The sequence below is a fragment of the Magnolia sinica genome, chromosome 16 (genome assembly GCF_029962835.1).
Source record: "Magnolia sinica isolate HGM2019 chromosome 16, MsV1, whole genome shotgun sequence".
Classification (NCBI taxonomy): Eukaryota; Viridiplantae; Streptophyta; class Magnoliopsida; order Magnoliales; family Magnoliaceae; genus Magnolia; species Magnolia sinica.
The window spans coordinates 69486279-69505340 of NC_080588.1; positions in this window are offsets into that span (position 1 = coordinate 69486279).

The window sequence follows — 19062 nt, forward strand, 5'->3', positions numbered from 1 at the left end:
CTTTAGCCAACCAACCTAATTATTTTCCAAAATTCCATCCATCATGTCGATGGTCAAAAATACATTTCATTCACTTCGCAGTCAAACTAGAAATTGAGCAGGGCAAACATGAAATTGAGTGGGCAAATTGAAAATTGAGTGAGGCAAGGTAGGAATTGAGCGAGGGAACCTAGAAATTGAGCGAGGCGAGGTAGGAGTTCAGCGAGGGATCTAGATATTGAGCGAGGGAAGCTAAAAATTGAGCGAGACAACTATAAAATGAGCAAGGGAACCTAGAAATTGAGCGAGGGAACCTACGATTTAAGCTAGGCAACCTAGGAATTGAGTGAGGGAAGTTAGAATTTGAGTGAGGAAATGTAGAAATACAGCGAGACAACCTAGGATTTGAGCCAGAGAAGTTGCAAATTATGCGGGGGAACTTAGAAATTGAGCGAGACAACGTAGGATTTGAGCGAAGCAACATAGGAATTGAGCAAGGGAAGCTAGAAAATGAGTGAGGCGACGTAGAAATTCAACGAAGAATCCTAATAATTAAGCGAGGGAAGCTAGAAATTAAGCGAGGGAACCTAGAAATTCAGCGAGGGAACCTAGGATTTGAGTGAGGGAAGCTAGAAATTGAGCAAGGCTAGGTAGAAATTCAGCGAGGAAACCTAGGATTTGAGCAAGGCAACCTGGGAATTGAATGAGGGAAGTTAGAAATTGAGTGAGGGAAGCTAGAATTTGAGCGAGGGAATCTAAAAAATTAGCGAGGCACCCTAGGATTTGAGCAAAGGAAGCTACAAATTGTGTGAGGGAACCTAGAAATTGAGTAAGGCAACCAAGGATTTGAGCGAGGCAACGTAGGAATTGAGCGAGGGAACCTAGGAAATGAGCAAGGCAACGTAGAAATTCAGCAAGGCATCCTAGGAATTGAGCGAGGGAAGCTAGAAATTAAGCGAGAAAACCTAGAAATTCAGTGAGACAACCTAGGATTTGAGCAAGAGAAGCTAGAAATTGAGTGAGGCAAGGTAGGAATTCACCAAGGTAATCTAGGATTTGAGCGAGGCAACATAGGAATTCAGCGAGGCAACATAGGGTTTGAGCGAGGCAACCGAGGGAACCTAGGAATTGAGCGAGGAAAGCTACAAATTGAGCGAGGGAACCTAGAAATTGAGTGAGACAACCTATCAATTGAACGAGGCAACCTAAAAATTGAGCGAAGCAACCTAGAAATTGAGCGAGGGAACCTAGAAATTGAGCGAAAAAACCTAGGATTTGAGTGAGGCAACCTAGGAATTGAGCAAGGGAAGTTAAAAATTGAACGAGGAAAGTTAGAATTTGAGCGAGAGAACCTATAAATTCAGCGAGGCAACATATAAATTAAGCGAGACAACCTAGGAATTGAGCGAGGCAACGTGAAAATTCAACGAGGAAACCTAGGAATTGAGCTAGGGAAGCTAGAGGAAGCTAGAAATTAAGCAAGGGAAGCTAGAAATTGAGAGAGGGAACTTAGAAATTCAGCGAGACAACCTATAAATTGAACGAGGCAACCTAGGAATTGAGCAAGGGAAGCTAGAAATTCAGCGAGGCAACCTAGAAATTGAGCGAGGCAACCTAGGAATTGAGCGAGACAATGTGAAAATTTAGTGAGGAAACCTAGGAATTGAGCTAGGGAAGCTAGAGGAAGCTAAAAATTAAGCGAGGGAAGCTAGAAATTAAGAGAGAGAACCTAAAAATTCAGCGAGGCAACCTATAAATTGAATGAGGCAACCTAGGAATTGAGCAAGGAAAGCTAGAAATTCAGCGAGGCAACCTAGGAATTGAGCGAGGCAACCTAGGAATTGAGCGATGCAACGTGAAAATTCAGTGAGGAAAACTAGGAATTGAGCTAAGGAAGCTAGAAATTAAGCGAGGGAAGCTAGAAATTGAGAGAGGGAACCTAAAAATTCAGCGAGGCAACCTATAAATTGAACGAGGCAACCTAGGAATTGAGCAAGGAAAGCTAGAAATTTAGCGAGGCAACCTAGAAATTGAGCGAGGCAACCTAGGAAATGAGCGAGGCAACGTAAAAATTCAGTGAGGCAACCAAAGAATTGAGCGAGGGAAGTTAAAAATTGAGCAAAGGAACCTTGAAATTTAGGGAGGCAACATAGAAATTCAGCGAGGCGACTAACAGATTGAGCGCTAGTTAAATCATCAACAAAGATAAGAATGACTTTTTTTGATAGACTATCTATCCTCTCATAGATAGAGGAATAGATAGAACAGAGAAGATCTCTATATCTTTTCTCATAGATATAATATAGAAGAGAGATCCCTCTCATTTTTTATCAGGAGAGAGATCTTTCTTCTCCGAGGGCTTTGGATTCAATGATTTTTAAGAGCAAGACAGAGAAAAGAAGCATTGAGATAATACCTTTCATCCTAATCTCATCTACTGGAAAAGGGGGCCCTCTTGATCACCTGAAGAGATTTGTAGGTAGAATTAGCATAATTACGACCGCGTGGATTGAACTGCCAAATGAGATTATCCTCATTCCTCGGCTGGGGTTTTGGAAGATAAGATTTATGCAGTAAAAAAAAGTCTTCTAAATTGAGCGAGAGAAGCTAGAAATTGAGCAAGGTAACCTAGAAATTAAGCGAGGGAACCTAGGAATTAAGGCAACGAAGAAATTCAGCGAGGCAACCTAGAAATTAAGCAAGGGAAATATAAATTTGAGCGAGGCAAGCTTGAAATTGGGTGAGGCTAACATGAATTGGAATGAACTTTAAATGTAATTGACCTAGCCTAACAATTTACTCTTTGGTTAATTTGACCAAGTAGTTAACGAAATTGACCGAGCTTTACATGAAATTCTCTTCGGTGAATTTGACCGAGCAATTAATGAAATTGACCAAGCGGTTCATAAAATTTTTCATTACATTACATGAATCCGTGGAAGTTCCCCATCATATTTTTATGATATCTCCATCAAAATTTTGAATTGCTCCATTACAATTCCTACGTTGCCTCGCTCAATTCCTAGCTTCCCTCGCTCAATTTATACGTTGCCTCGCTGAATTTCTAGCTTCCCTCGCTCAATTCCTAGGTCTTCCCTCAATTTATTCCTAGTTTGCCTCGCTCAATTCCTAGGTCTTCCCTCAATCTATTCCTAGGTTGCCTCGCTGAATATTTACGTTGCCTCACTCAATTGCTAGGTTCCCTCACTCAATTTATATGTTGCCTTGCTCAATTTCTAGTTTCCCTCGCTCAATTCCTAGGTTGTCTTGCTCAATTCATAGGTTGTCTCGCTGAATTTCTACGTTACCTCGCTCAATTACTAGGTTGCCTTGCTCAATTCCTAGGTTCCTTCACTGAATTTATAGCTTCCCTCGCTCAATCCCTAGGTTTTCTCGCTCAATTTTTAGGTTGTCTCGCTGAATTTCTAGCTTCCCTTGCTCAATTCCTAGGCTGTCTCGCTCAATTCATGAGTCACACCGTACAATCATGCAGCAATTTCACGCGCACCACGCAGTCATGTGGGGCACTCCGTCTCATAAGGAGTCCTGTAATGTCTCAGTCCAACGGCTTATGCTATGATCAAACATTCCTCATATCAAGCATACAAATGATGCGTATGGGTATGAATCATGGGGCTATACTAAGCATGTTATAAAGTGGTGAACTATCAACAAATGTGGGCCTACTAATGGGCCCTAGGGAGAGTTATAACGCGGACATTTAACCAACATTATTCTTACAACGTGGACGTCAAACCAACATTTCTCCCAAGGCATAACCTGTCATTACACACACTATGGGGGAATCCCTCATTGCAATGGACCCTAAGGACATCCTGTTGGGCCCCGACCCATGGGCCTTATATTCATCAAATGGGCCGCATCATATGGGCCTTTTATAAATCAAGTGGGCCACATCGAAGGGGCCTTATGTACATTGCAATGGGCCATATCCCACGGGCCTTTGAATGTATCACAATGGGCCTTGTAACATGGGCCTCAAATACATTGAATGGGCCCCATCACATGGGCCTTACATGTATACCAAGGTGGGCCATACCAAAACACAAGTGGTGATGATGATTTCCACCATTAAAATCCCTAAGGCCCACCAACAAATATATATTATATAATATAATATATAATATATACAATGTAACATATATAATATAATATATATATATATATATATATATAAATATATATATATACATATACATATTATGATATATATATATATATATATATAGATAATAATATATATATATATTTATATACACACACCACACGCACGCACGCACACAGCACGCACGCACACACACGTGCGCACACACGCGCACAGGGGGGGTCCCACCGTCCAGGGAGGACGGTGCGGACGAACACATACAGCAAGGTAGGCCCCACCGTCTGTCTGGACGGTGGGTACAACACATACATCTCTGTGGGTCCCATGTGGGGCCCACCATAACGTTTATCTCCCATCCAACCCGTTCACAAGGTCGCACGGCCTGGAAGAAGAGGAAAAAAGAATTTTAGCTTGATCCGAAACTTCATGGCCCATAAAAGGGTTTCAATGGTAGAGTTCAATCACCGCGGTTTTCTTGTGGTGGGCCACGACCGAGGTCCTGATCTCGATCGATTTTGGAGGGGACCCACCTCAAGGGGTGGTCCACCTCATGGACGCGTGGATACAAAATATACATCATGGTGGGGCCCACATGAGGGGCCGTGGGTCCCTCGCACGGACGCCTACACGCAGCGCTGCGTCTCTAGCCATGTTGGCAGCAAAGTCACGCCCATATATATTTTTTAATTTTTTTCAAAACCCATTTTTCAAGGGTTTTTCATATGTGGGGCCCGCATCGGTCAGATCTACTCATCGGTCTCTACAGACCATAACAAATCTGTAGAGTCCAATATTGGATATTTTTGGCATGAAAAAAAGATTCAAGTGAATTTAGACGGTGAAAACCCCCGTTTTGAAAGGTATGGCCCACCAGATGCTTGGATCAGCTTCATCTTCTGGCTCAACGCTTAAAATGGTTTGGAAAATGGGATGGACGGTGTGGATTAGCCCCATACATCAAGGTGGGGCCTACATGGGCAAACCCCCTCCAACACTCATGAACCAAGCTCATATTTGTATTTTCATTTCAGTCCAGGGACTGGACAGGGACGGCCTATGCATATTGCATGCACAAGGTGGGCCTTGCTCCTGTGGGCCACCAAATGGATGAACGGTAAGGATAAAACATACCTTAAGGTGGGGCCCATCCAAGTGGGTCACATGGCCACCCCATCACACACAAAGATAAATAAAGAAATAAATAAAAGAGTAGGAGAGAGAGATAGAGAGAGAAATGGGACACGCATGATGGAGGGCTCCGCCACTATGAGCCCTCCCTTACAAGCAATCATACATCGAGTGGGTCCCATTGCATGTGGGCCCACCAAATCAAGGATCAACGGTGGGGATCCCTTCTCCACTCAAATGGACGGTCCAGATGACCTCTTTCCAAGTTAGAAAATAAACATCATGATGGGGTCCATGGAGAATGGCCCCATCATGGAATGATCATGAAGATCAAGATGGGCCATCGGCCACATCTTAAGGTCCCAAGTGAGATCCATACCATTGATCGGTAGGCCTCACTTGGTCCATCATCAAAACATGAAAAAAACCTATCCTATAAGGCACCCACCGTCCGATCTTCTTGGTCCGATGGAAAGCCGACCTCCTTGTGCTTCACTTTGATTGTGGGAGATGAAGATTCAAGGGCTAAGATGGAAGATTTAGGGATGGAAAGTGGGCCACACTACTCACTTTTCTTTTTCTCTCCTTGGAAAAATGTGGACGTGTGAGGCTTATGGGTTGCTTGGAATTGGGTTGGGAAATGAGAAAGAGAGAGGGAGAGATGGGATGTAAAGAGAGGGAGTGATGGATGTGAGGTGATGTGTACTTGACTAGCATGGGTGTGTAAGAGAGAGGGTGAGAAAAGGTTGACTTTGGAGAGAGAAAGCATGGGTTGCTTGTACTTGACATGAGGTGATGGATGGGATTGATTGATGGGATTGATTTGACACATTGAAGAGATTCTCTTGGGATTGCAAACGCGCGGCGTTTTCTTCAAAATAAACGCCGGCTCACATCTTCCTGCCAGGGTATCGGATCGGTGCGAGAGACGCGGCGTCGGAACCGCGGCGACGGTGCGGTCGCAATGGTACAAGTCTTGTTTTAAGCCGACTCAAATCTACAGCATAAGGCTTAGGGTCGATCGCAACGTCGATTATTCGTCACAGGTCGTCGAAATTCGACAGGAAGGATCGCGGGACTCAATGGAACAGTACGAACTAGGATACGGGTCTTACAGCTCTCCCCACCTAATAAGAAATTTCGTCCTCGAAATTTGCACTACCAACACAACTCAACATAACTCATAAGAGAATAGGAAATATAATATCATATATAATCAAAACACATACATCATACAATCAAACATCGAAAAGATGGGGATAACGCTCTCGAATCTCCGCCTCGCGCTCCCAAGACGCCTCATCCACACTATGATGGCTCCACTGCACCTTCACCAGGGGAATGACCTTGGTCCGCAGGACCTGCTCCTTCCGATCGAGGATACGAACTGGCTGCTCAATGTAAGAAGTGTCCTCATGAACCTCCGACGACTGCCAATCAATAACAGGCACGATGTCTGACCCACACTTCCTCAACATAGAGACGTGGAAAACGTTTTGTACACCAGACAACTGAGATGGCAAGGTAAGCCGATAGGCAACGGCGCTAACGCGTCTGGTGATCTTAAAAGGCCCTATAAATCTCGGGGCAAGCTTGACCTTCGCTCCAAAACGAACCACACCCTTCATGGGTGAGACCTTGAGATATATATGGTCCCTAACGGCAAACTCCAAGAGACGACGCCGATGATCAGCAAAACTCTTCTGGCGGCTCTGAGCTGTACGCATCCTCTGCCTGATGATATCGATAGCCTTTAACATCTGCTGCACAAGCTCGGGACCCAGGAGATGTTGCTCTCCAACCTCGGTCCAACAACTCAGAGATTTGCACGGTCTGCCTTATAATGTCTCAAAAGGAGCCATACCAATGGTCGCCTGATAGCTGTTGTTGTACGCGAACTCAGCCAATCGCAGGTGCTCGTCCCATCTACCCAAGAAATCAATCGTGTAGGCCCGAAGCATATCCTTAAGGATCTGGTTGACCCTCTCAGTTTGGCCATTAGTCTGCAGATGATACGCGGTGCTGAGCTACAAATCAGACCCCATCGCCGTCTGGAAGCTCCCCCAAAACTGAGACGTGAATCTCGGGTCTCGGTCAGAAACGATCAAGATTGGAACACCGTGCAATCTCACGATCTCATCAACAAACATCTTGGCGAGCCGGTCCGTATGCCAAGTCTCACGAATTGCAAGAAAGTGTGCCAACTGTCGACGGTCCACAACAACCCAAATGGCATCATGACTGCACTATGTCCTTGGTAAACCCATAAAAAAATCGGTAGATATGTGCTCCCACTTTCACATTGGGACGCTTGATGGCTGCAATAGACCAGGGGGTCTCTGATGATCGGCCTTGACAGCTGGCACGTGTCACACTTGGCCACAAAATTAACTATCTGGTGCTTTATCCTTGCCCAAAAATACTGACGCATCATATCGCGATACATCTTCGTCGAGCCAGGGTGGATAAAGAATCGCGATCGGTGTGCCTCGATCATAAGATCTCTGCGCAACTCAGGTATATCTGGGACACATAGTCGGCCTCTAAAGTGAAGTCCACCATCGTAACCAATCGCCTAATCTGTCGACTCTCGAGTCTGCCTCGCTCGGTGATCTCGACGACTGTCTCTGCTGAGCCTCGATCACCCTTACGACAAGAGAGGGTTGAATCGACAGGCTCGATAGGTGATAGGAGACCGCAGACCAAACTCGAAGTCATACGCTGCTATATCCTCCAGCATCCTCCACTCCTGAATCATCATGTGCGCCACCAAGCCTCGTGGCTGACGGCTGAGGGCATCCGCCACCACGTTTGCCTTGCCTGGATGGTACTGGAGATCAAAATCATAGTCCTTCAGGAGCTCCATCCAACGCATCTGCCTCATGCTCAGCTCGGACTGATAGAACAGATACTTCAAGCTCTTGTGGTCGGAGAAGAGCTCGAACCTCACCCCATAAAGATAGTGCCTCCACACCTTCAGTGCGAAGACCACTGCTGCTAGCTCCAAATCATGCGTAAGGTAGTTCAGCTCATGGACCTTGAGCTGACGAGACGCATAAGCCACCGACTTCCCGTGCTGCATCAGGACAACACCCAAACCAACTCGCGAGGCATCGGTAAATACAACAAATCCATCACTCCCAGAGGGAAGAGTGAGGACAGAAGCGGACGTGAGACGGTCCTTCAGCTCCATAAATGCCTCCTCACAAATGTCGCTCCACACCAACTTGGCACCCTTCCGGGTTAACCTGGTCAACGGGGCTGCAATGCGAGAGAATCCCTCAATAAAACGTCAGTAGTAGCCCGTCAAACCAAGAAAACTACGGATTTCGGATGCGTTCGTGAGTTGGCCCCATTGACGCACGGCATCAATCTTCGAGGGGTCCACGGCGACACCCTGCCTCGTCGCTACATGACCGAGGAACTTCACCTCCTCCTGCCAGAACTCGTACTTCTCCAGCTTCGCGTAAAGCTGGTGTGCACGGAGGGTCTGCAATGTATTCTCTAAATGCCGTTCATGCTCCTCACGGGTCCTTGAATAGATCAGAATGTCGTCGATGAACATCATAACAAACTGGTCGAGATACGGATGGAAGATCTCGTTCATCAACTGCATGAACACTGCGGGCGCATTGGTCAGTCCGAAGGACATGACCTGGAACTCAAAATGATCGTAGCGAGTCCTGAAGGCTGTCTTCGGGATATCCTCATCTCGAACCCGAACCTGATGATAACCGGACCGCAAGTCTATCTTCGAAAAGAACTGCGCCTCCTGCAGCTGATTAAATAAATCATCGATCCTCGGGAGCAGGTACTTGTTCTTGATTGTGACCTTGTTGAGCTCGCGGTAATCTACGCAAAGCCTCAACGAGCCATCCTTCTTCTTCACGAAGAGTACCGACACTCCCCACGGCGAACTGCTCGGACGGATAAAGCCTAACTCGCGCAACTCGTCCAACTGCTTCTGCAGTTCCCTTAACTCCATCGGTGCCATACGATACGGGGCCTTCAAAATAGGCACCGTTCCGGGCACAAGATCAATCTGGAACTCAGTGTGCCGACGAGGTGGTAACCCTGGAATCTCCTGGAACACATCGGGAAAACCACAAACAACCGGCAGCTGTTCGATACTCAAAGCAGCTGGTTCCTCAACGGCACACGATAACAGGCAAGAAAGCAGCTCTCCTCTGGGCTAGGTAGCAAACTGGAACTCTGGCACGCCGGGTATATAGAACGTGACTGTCCTCACGAAGTAGTCCAATACGGCATGGTACTCGGCGAGCCAATCCATGCCCACGATGACATCAAACTCGGACATCGGTAATACGAATAGGTCCGCAGGCAAAAAGATATCCCCAATCAGAACGGGGCAAGACGAGCAAAATCGGTCTAATATTATAGTCTTCCCTAAGGGCGTCGATACTGACAAACCCTCACGGGCAGACTCCATCGGCAAACCGGTCGATCGACAAAAATCAGCGGCCACAAAGGAATGAGATGCACCAGAGTCAAATAATACACGTGCAATGCATGCAGAAACAGGGAGAGTACCCTCGACGATCCCTCCCGATGATCGAGGGTCTGGCAGCGGCATAAAATCTACCCCGAGCTGCTGGGAGGTGCAGTCCCCTCGAGGTCTCTGCTGATCGATCTTGCTGCTGTGGCGGCTCGATCTCGCCCTCTGCTGTGGGGGAGGCCTCGGAGGCCGGTGATGTGGTGCGCCGCCGCTGTGGTGGCTGCGTGGAGGCCGATGCGGTGTCTAGGCTGCCGCCGTGGATGGGGACAGTCCCGCACGCGATGTCCGTCCCTACCGCACCCAAAGCAAGTACGTAAATGGTCCCGAAGGTGGTGCTGGGGTATTGTTGGTGCTCGAAATGCTAGGCGGGTCATGCGTCGCTGCTATGATGATGTGGGAACTACCAGAGGGCGCCTTCCTCTTATGATCTCCCCTCTGGTCACGGGTCTGCAAACTGGCCCAATCCGACTCATAAATCGGGCCCTCTCCACAATCTGCTCAAAAGTCGGAAGCATGTGTCCAATCACACGACTCCTGAGGGCAGGACGCAAATCATTCTCAAAACGGCGGGCCTTTCGCCCTCATCATCAACAAGATACGTCGCGAATCTCGATAGTGCGACGAAACGAGCCTCATATTGGGACACAGTCATGTCCCCTTGACCCGAGTCTCAAACTCTAATGCACGCTGGGTCGCACATGCTCGGGAAAGAACTTCTGTCAAACCGGTCCACAAAGTCCTCCCGTGTCCACACAAAATCGGTGCTACAGATCGGGCTATAGATGCCCACCAATGCCGAGCCTCACCTTACAGAAGGAAGGAATGGGACACGCTGCCGGGTCGTACATCTCATGGTGTCAAATATCTTCTCCACCTCGAGCACCATATCTCTGCTGCAAGGGTCAGGCTCGCCTCGAAAACGCGGAGGATCGTGCTGCCGGAAGTCCTTGAGAAGGGCGCTCGCTCGCTCTGCTCGGCCTCACCGGTGTACAGTGGGACGCTGCTCGCCCGAAGAATAGCGGTCATCGCTGAAGCATCTGCGCACTGGGTGGCACTCACGGTGCAGTCGGATCCGCACCTGGTCCTCGGGTAAAGGAGTGGCATCCTCGGGATGGAAATCGAATATCTGGTGGCGGAACAGGAGTCGCCGGTGGTAGAGCGGGAGCAGCAGGTCACAGCGAGTCGCAGGTGGAGGAGGGGGATTCGTTCGAGTCGATCTTCTAGCCATTTGTCCTACAGGAAGGGACAAGGGTCTATCAGCCTTGAGAATTCTCGAAGGCATGAAGGTTAAGGGTCTAAGTCAAAAAATCGCAAAGTTATTCCGACTTGGAACCTATACATTCTAAGTTCATAGCAGATATGTGATGTGATCCTCAGGTATTCCCAAGTTATGCTCTGATACCAACTTCTGTAACGCCCCAAACTCGGAAAACGGGCTCACAAAATTCCCGATCGCCGAATCCGGTGCCGACAGCCTCCGTAGTGCCCCATTTTCGGATTCCGGCATTCTCATGCCAGGTTCCGATCCTGGGATCCTACAAGGAGGGTTTTCATAAAAAAAAAATTTGTAATAGAGCATAACCACAAGCATAACCAAGTCACAAAACAACATCACCACATATCCACTAAATCAAAAACTTTAAGTAAAATGCAGAAAGGGAAATACAGGGTGATTAAAAGCTTCAAAATACACTCCGGCCTCAGCGCTGCTGCTGTCCAACACAACCTGCACGCAACGATCGTGCATAAGCTTACAAAAGCTTAGAGGGTGGTGCAAATGTGTGTGCAAGGCCAGCGCCAAGTGTACAATATCAGAGTAATGCGGAAATATGCGATAAGTCCATGAATGCCATCAGCTGCACCAATGCTATATGATGCAAGTCATGAATGCTATCGGCCATACCAAGGCCATGCGATGCGAGGCCTATGTAGCCAAATGTCATATGCGAGATGCAAAGCAAGCATGTCAGTCCTCATCAAGTACACATATCAGTACAGTTCCTCTCTGGATATCACCGGGTCTAATACGCCTCACACTGACTGCCTCCTCCCTAGCTGCACATTCAGGTAAGTGGAAGAGACCACACTATCCGCCCCAGTAATCTGCCAATATCTACCCGGCTCGTCGATAGCGGACTCATTAGCGAGCTGGTCATACTCAGCCTAGCTTATAGCCCCATCACTCGGGCGGATAAGGCCACACCCCCTTCCAACCGACCACGAAACAGTGGGAGACGCGGCCTACTGGTATTCGGCACTCGGGCGCTCGTGTATCCACTCGGTCTAGACGTTGAAGCATCTCCTGGTACCAAAAGGTTCTGGGACTTTCACCCAAGGACATCCTAAGTGCCCACAGTGCTAGAACCAAGCATTTCCGGTATCCGATATGGCCATCCACGATGTGTCTGTGGAGCCACGGCCCTGATGTCGCTAGGGCGTGCAGTGATCAAGTCACACATATGCAAGATGCATGAGTCACACCGTGCAATCATGCAGCAATCTCACGCGTACCACGCAATCATGTGGGGCACTCCGTCTCATAAGGAGTCCCGTAAATGTCTCAGTCCAACGGCTTATGCTATGATCAAACATTCCTCATATCAAGCATACAAATGATGCGTATGGGTATGAATCATGGGGCTATACTAAGCATGTTATAAAGTGGTGAACTATCAACAAATGTGGGCCTACTAATGGGCCCTAGGGAGAGTTATAACGCGGACATTTAACCAACATTATTCTTACAACGTGGACGTCAAACCAACATTTCTCCCAAGGCATAACCTGTCATTACACACACTATGGGGGAATCCCTCATTGCAATGGACCCTAAGGACATCCTGTTGGGCCCCGACCCATGGGCCTTATATTCATCAAATGGGCCGCATCATATGGGCCTTTTATAAATCAAGTGGGCCACATCGAAGGGGCCTTATGTACATTGCAATGGGCCATATCCCACGGGCCTTTGAATGTATCACAATGGGCCTTGTAACATGGGCCTCAAATACATTGAATGGGCCCCATCACATGGGCCTTACATGTATACCAAGGTGGGCCATACCAAAACACAAGTGGTGATGATGATTTCCACCATTAAAATCCCTAAGGCCCACCAACAAATATATATTATATAATATAATATATAATATATACAATGTAACATATATAATATAATATATATATATATATATATAAATATATATATATATATACATATACATATTATGATATATATATATATATAGATAATAATATATATATATATTTATATACACACACCACACGCACGCACGCACACAGCACGCACGCACACACACGTGCGCACACACGCGCACAGGGGGGGTCCCACCGTCCAGGGAGGACGGTGCGGACGAACATATACAGCAAGGTAGGCCCCACCGTCTGTCTGGACGGTGGGTACAACACATACATCTCTGTGGGTCCCATGTGGGGCCCACCATAACGTTTATCTCCCATCCAACCCGTTCACAAGGTCGCACGGGCCTGGAAGAAGAGGAAAAAAGAATTTTAGCTTGATCCGAAACTTCTATGGCCCATAAAAGGGTTTCAATGGTAGAGTTCAATCACCGCTGTTTTCTTGTGGTGTGGGCTGCCTGAGGTCTGGATCTGACTGATTTTTGGAGGGGACCCACCTCAAGGGGTGGTCCACCTCATGGACGGCGTGGATACAAAATATACATCATGGTGGGGCCCACATGAGGGGCCGTGGGTCCCTGCACGGACGCCCGCTACACGGCAGGCAGCGCCTGCGCCTCTGGCGCTGTCAGCGGCAGCAGGGCTGCTGCCCTTAAATTTTTTTTTTTAATTTTTTTTTTGAAAACCCATTTTTCAAGGGTTTTTCATATGTGGGGCCCGCATCAGGTAGATCTACCCCAGCCATTGGTCTCTACAGACCATAACAAATCTGTAGAGTCCAATATTGGATATTTTTGGCATGAAAAAAGGATTCAAGTGAATTTAGACGGTGAAAACCACCGTTTTGAAAGGTATGGCCCACCAGATGCTTGGATCAGCTTCATCTTCTGGCTCAACGCTTAAAATGGTTTGGAAAATGGAATGGACGGTGTGGATTAGCCCCATACATCAAGGTGGGGCCTACATGGGCAAACCCCCTCCAACACTCATGAACCAAGCTCATATTTGTATTTTCATTTCAGTCCAGGGACGTCCCTGGACAGGGACGGCCTATGCACAGGGCATGCACAAGGTGGGCCTTGCTCCTGTGGGCCACCAAATGGATGAATGGTAAGGATAAAACATACATTAAGGTGGGGCCCATCCAAGTGGGTCACATGGCCACCCCATCACACACAAAGATAAATAAATAAATAAATAAAAGAGAAGGAGAGAGAGATAGAGAGAGAAATGGGACACGCATGATGGAGGGCTCCGCCACTATGAGCCCTCCCTTACAAGCAATCATACATCGAGTGGGTCCCATTGCATGTGGGCCCACCAAATCAAGGATCAACGGTGGGGATCCCTTCTCCACTCAAATGGACGGTCCAGATGACCTCTTTCCAAGTTAGAAAATAAACATCATGATGGGGTCCATGGAGAATGGCCCCATCATGGAATGATCATGAAGATCAAGATGGGCCATCGGCCACATCTTAAGGTCCCAAGTGAGATCCATACCATTGATCGGTAGGCCTCACTTGGTCCATCATCAAAACATGAAAAAATCCTATCCTATAAGGCACCCTCCGGCCGATCGTCTTGGTCCGTTGGAAAGCCGACCTCCTTGTGCTTCACTTTGATGGTGGGAGATGAAGATTCAAGGGCTAAGATGGAAGATTTAGGGATGGAAAGTGGGCCACACTACTCACTTTTCTTTTTCTCTCCTTGGAAAAATGTGGACGTGTGAGGCTTATGGGTTGCTTGGAATTGGGTTGGGAAATGAGAAAGAGAGAGGGAGAGATGGGATGTAAAGAGAGGGAGTGATGGATGTGAGGTGATGTGTACTTGACTAGCATGGGTGTGTAAGAGAGAGGGTGAGAAAAGGTTGACTTTGGAGAGAGAAAGCATGGGTTGCTTGTACTTGACATGAGGTGATGGATGAGATTGATTGATGGGATTGATTTGACACATTGAAGAGATTCTCTTGGGATTGCAAACGCGCGGCGTTTTCTTCAAAATAAACGCCGGCTCACATCTTCCTGCCAGGGTATCGGATCGGTGCGAGAGACGCGGCGTCGGAACCGCGGCGACGGTGCGGTCGCAATGGTACAAGTCTTGTTTTAAGCCGACTCAAATCTACAGCATAAGGCTTAGGGTCGATCGCAACGTCGATTATTCGTCACAGGTCGTCGAAATTCGACAGGAAGGATCGCGGGACTCAATGGAACAGTACGGACTAGGATACGGGTCTTACAATTTATATATTGTCTCACTGAATTTCTACCTTCCCTCACACAATTTGTAGCTTCCCTCGTTCAAATCCTAGGTTGCCTCGATCAAATCGTAGGTTCCGTCACTCAAATTCTAGCTTCCCTCGCTGAATTTCTAATTTCTCTCGCTCAATTCCTAGGTTGTCTCGCTCAAATCCTAGGTTTCCTCAGTGAATATCTACCTTGCCTCGCTCAATTTATAGCTTCCCTCGCTCAAATCTTAGGTTGCCTCGCTGAATTTCTAGGTTCCCTCGCTTAATTTCTAGCTTCCCTCACCCAATTCTTAGGATTCCTCGTTGAATTTCTACGTTGCCTCGCTCATTTCCTAAGTTCCCTCGCTGAATTCCTACGTTGCTTCGCTCAAATCTTAGGTTCATCGCTCAATTTCTAGGTTCCCTCACTCAATTGCTAGGTTGCCTCGCTCAATTCCTAGGTTGCCTCGCTCAAATTCTAGCTTCCCTCGCTGAAAATCTAACTTCCCTCGCTCAATTCCTATGTTGTCTCGCTCAAATCCTAGGTTTCCTCGCTGAATTTCTACCTTGCCTCGCTCAATTTCTAGCTTCCCTCACTCAAATCCTAGGTTGTCTCGCTGAATTTCTAGGTTCCCTTGCTTAATTTCTAGCTTCCCTCGCTCAATTCTTAGGATTCCTCGTTGAATTTCTACGTTGCCTTGCTCACTTCCTAGGTTCCCTTGCTCAAATCCTACGTTGCCTCGCTCAAATCCTAGGTTGCCTCGCTCAATTTCTAGGTTCCCTCGCACAATTTATAGTTTCCCTCGCTCAAATTCTAGGTTGCCTCGTTGAATTTCTAGCTTCCCTCGCTCAAATTCTGGCTTCCCTCGCTCAATTTCTAACTTGCCTCGCTCAATTCCTTGGTTGCCTCACTCAAATCCTAGGTTTCCTCGCTGAATTTCTACCTTGCCTCGCTCAATTTCTAGGTTTCCTTGCTGAATTTCTAGCTTCCCTCGCTCAAATCCTAGGTTGCCTCGCTAAATTTCTAGGTTCCATCGCTTAATTTCTAGCTTCCCTCACTCAATTATTAGGATTCTTCGCTGAATTTCTACATTGCCTCGCTCATTTCCTAGGTTCTCTCGCTCAATTCCTATGTTGCCTGGCTCAAATCCTAGGTTGCCTCGCTCAATTTCTAAGTTCCCTTACAGAATTTGTAGCTTCCCTCGCTCAAATCCTAGGTTGTCTCGCTGAATTTATAGGTTCCCTCGCTCAAATTCTAACTTCTCTTGCTCAATTTCTAACTTCGCTCGCTCAATTCCTAGGTTGCCTAGCTCAAATCGTAGGTTCCCTTGCTCAATTTCTAGGTTCCCTCGTTCATTTTATACGTTGCCTCGCTCAATTTCTAGATTCCCTCGCTGAACTCCTACCTTGCCTCGCTCAATTTTTAGGTTCCCTCGCTCAATTCATACCTTGCCTCGCTCAATTTTTAGGTTCCCTCGCTCAATTCCTATCTTGCCTCGCTCAATTTTCAATTTTCCTACTCAATTTCATGTTTGCCCCACTCAATTTCTAATTTGACCGCGAAGTGAATGAAATGTATTTTCGACCATCGACCTGATAGAAATTTGGAAAATAACTAGGTTGGTTAGCTGAAGTAGCTTCTCCTTTCCCAAAATCATATGTGATATGTCAAGTAACTAATTTTAGTTTAGAAGATATTCTTGTTAAATGAATAAAGAAAGAAATGAAAAAAAAAAAAAAAGAGAGATTTTTTTTTTATATGTATTAGAGAAAAATGTAGGTAGGATAAAGTTCTCCATGTAAAAAATAAAAATAAAAAGAGAAAAAAATACATAGCTACAATTATGCTACGGTTATAATCCGTAGTCATAGGCACAGTTCTGACCCAGTCGAACGGGTAGTGACCCGGTCGACCCCAGCACGCTATTTCTTTTTCATTTTTTCTTTTTTTTTTCTATGATGTAATCCCCACCGATTTTTGTGGGTCTCATTATGAGGTATGTGTTATATCCAAACTGTCCATCTATTTGGAGAACTCTTATTAAGGCTTGAGATGAAAAATAAGACAGATCCAGCTATCAAGTGGACCACACTGTAAAAGGCAGTGGGGAATTGAACGTCTACCATTGAAACCCTTTTAGGGGTTACAGAAGTTCGGATCATTATGAAATTTGTTTTTCCTCTTCATCCAGGCCTTTGTGACCTTATGAAAAGATTGGATGGAAAATAAATGTTATGGTGGGCCCTACAAAATTTTTAACGGTGAAAATCAATTTCCTCGCTGCTCTTCGTGGTGTGGTCCAGTTGATCTTTGGATATGATTTTTATTTTTTATTTTTTTAGATAATGCTCCCAAATGATCTCGAAATATGGATGAACATTGTGGATATAATAAATACATAGCTGTGGGGCCATGTAACTTTGATCTCTTCTAAGCCGTTCGTACAACTCTCCGTTGGAGGAGCGTCAGCGATAGCCTTCGCAGTGAAAAGGAGGGGTAGTTTCGTCCTCAAAGTCGCTGTCCGCACGTGCTAGTCTAAGTTGGTAACTTAAGTTTGTATTCCTTCATAAAAACCACGGGATAAAAGGTTTTGTCTACAGTGGTCATTTTCTGTAGGTGATACTCCTGCCCGTTCGGAGCTTGGGACTGAGGGAGGCTCCAAGGGCTGTTGAAGGGCCACCGTGATGTATGAATTTTATCCACACCGTCCATCTATTTTTTCATATCACTTTAGAGTGACGGACCAAAAATAAGGTAAATCCAACTCTCAATTGAACCACACCACAGGAAGCAGCGGTGCTGAAGACACACTCCATGGAAACCTTTTGAGGGTCCACTATGTTTTTTATTTGTCATCCAACCTGTTATATGGTCATATGCACCTGGATGAAGCGAAAAAAAAAAAAAAAAACTCATATTGATCCAAAACTTCTGTGGCCCTCAAGGAATTTTCAACAATAAAAATTTTAAAAACGCTTTGTGGTCCATTTGAGACGTGGATGTTTTCTATTTTTGATAGTATTAGCTAAAATGATATGTAAAAAATAAATGAATGATATGGATAAAATTCGTACATCACGTGGGCCCCCAGTGGCCTGAGGTCCGAACAGGCGGGGTTAGTACTTAATCCGCGCCCCTCTATACCCCAGCTGCATCGTACGTTGGATGGAGAGAGTAGGCTGCATTATGACACTCTGACGTAATTATATGCAGCTAAAATAGGGGCACGGATTTCCTGCCAAAGCCCTACGAAGTTCCCGTCGTGGAAACTTACGCGGGGCCTACGGTGATGTTTTGAGAAATCCACCCATCCATCCGTTTTGTGAGCTCGTTCTAGGACTTGAGATCAAAATTGAGTAGGATCCAAGGCTCAAGTGGGCCACACCAAAGGAAAATGTGTGTAGGGAAATTTCTGCCGTTGAAACGTTCCTGATGTAGACAGTAATGTTTATATGCCATATATACCGTTTATAACGTCATTCATACTCGGATGACACGGTACCCTGATTCAAAGCTTCTGTGGCCGCATGAATATTTCAACTGTTGATGTTCAATACTCACGTTTTTGGCCCACATGGGTATTGGATCCGGCTAATTTTAGCCTTTTTTCTTAAAATTGGTTTACAAAACAGATGAACAGAGTGGATTTCTCAAAAACATCACCTTGGCCCCACCTAAGTTCCCAGGAACTCGCTGCGATAGGCTTTAGCAGGTAATCCCCGTCCCTAAAATAGGGAAGCGGATCCACCGATCCGGCCGACATGTTCACGTCACCAAGTTCTATTGGTCCCATCATGATGTATATGTTATATCCAAACCGTCCATCTGCTTGGAGACCTCATCTTAAGGCTTGAGCCTAAAAAATAAGACAAACCCAGAGATCAAATCAATGGCAGCGGGGGATTGAACGTCTGCCATTAAAATCC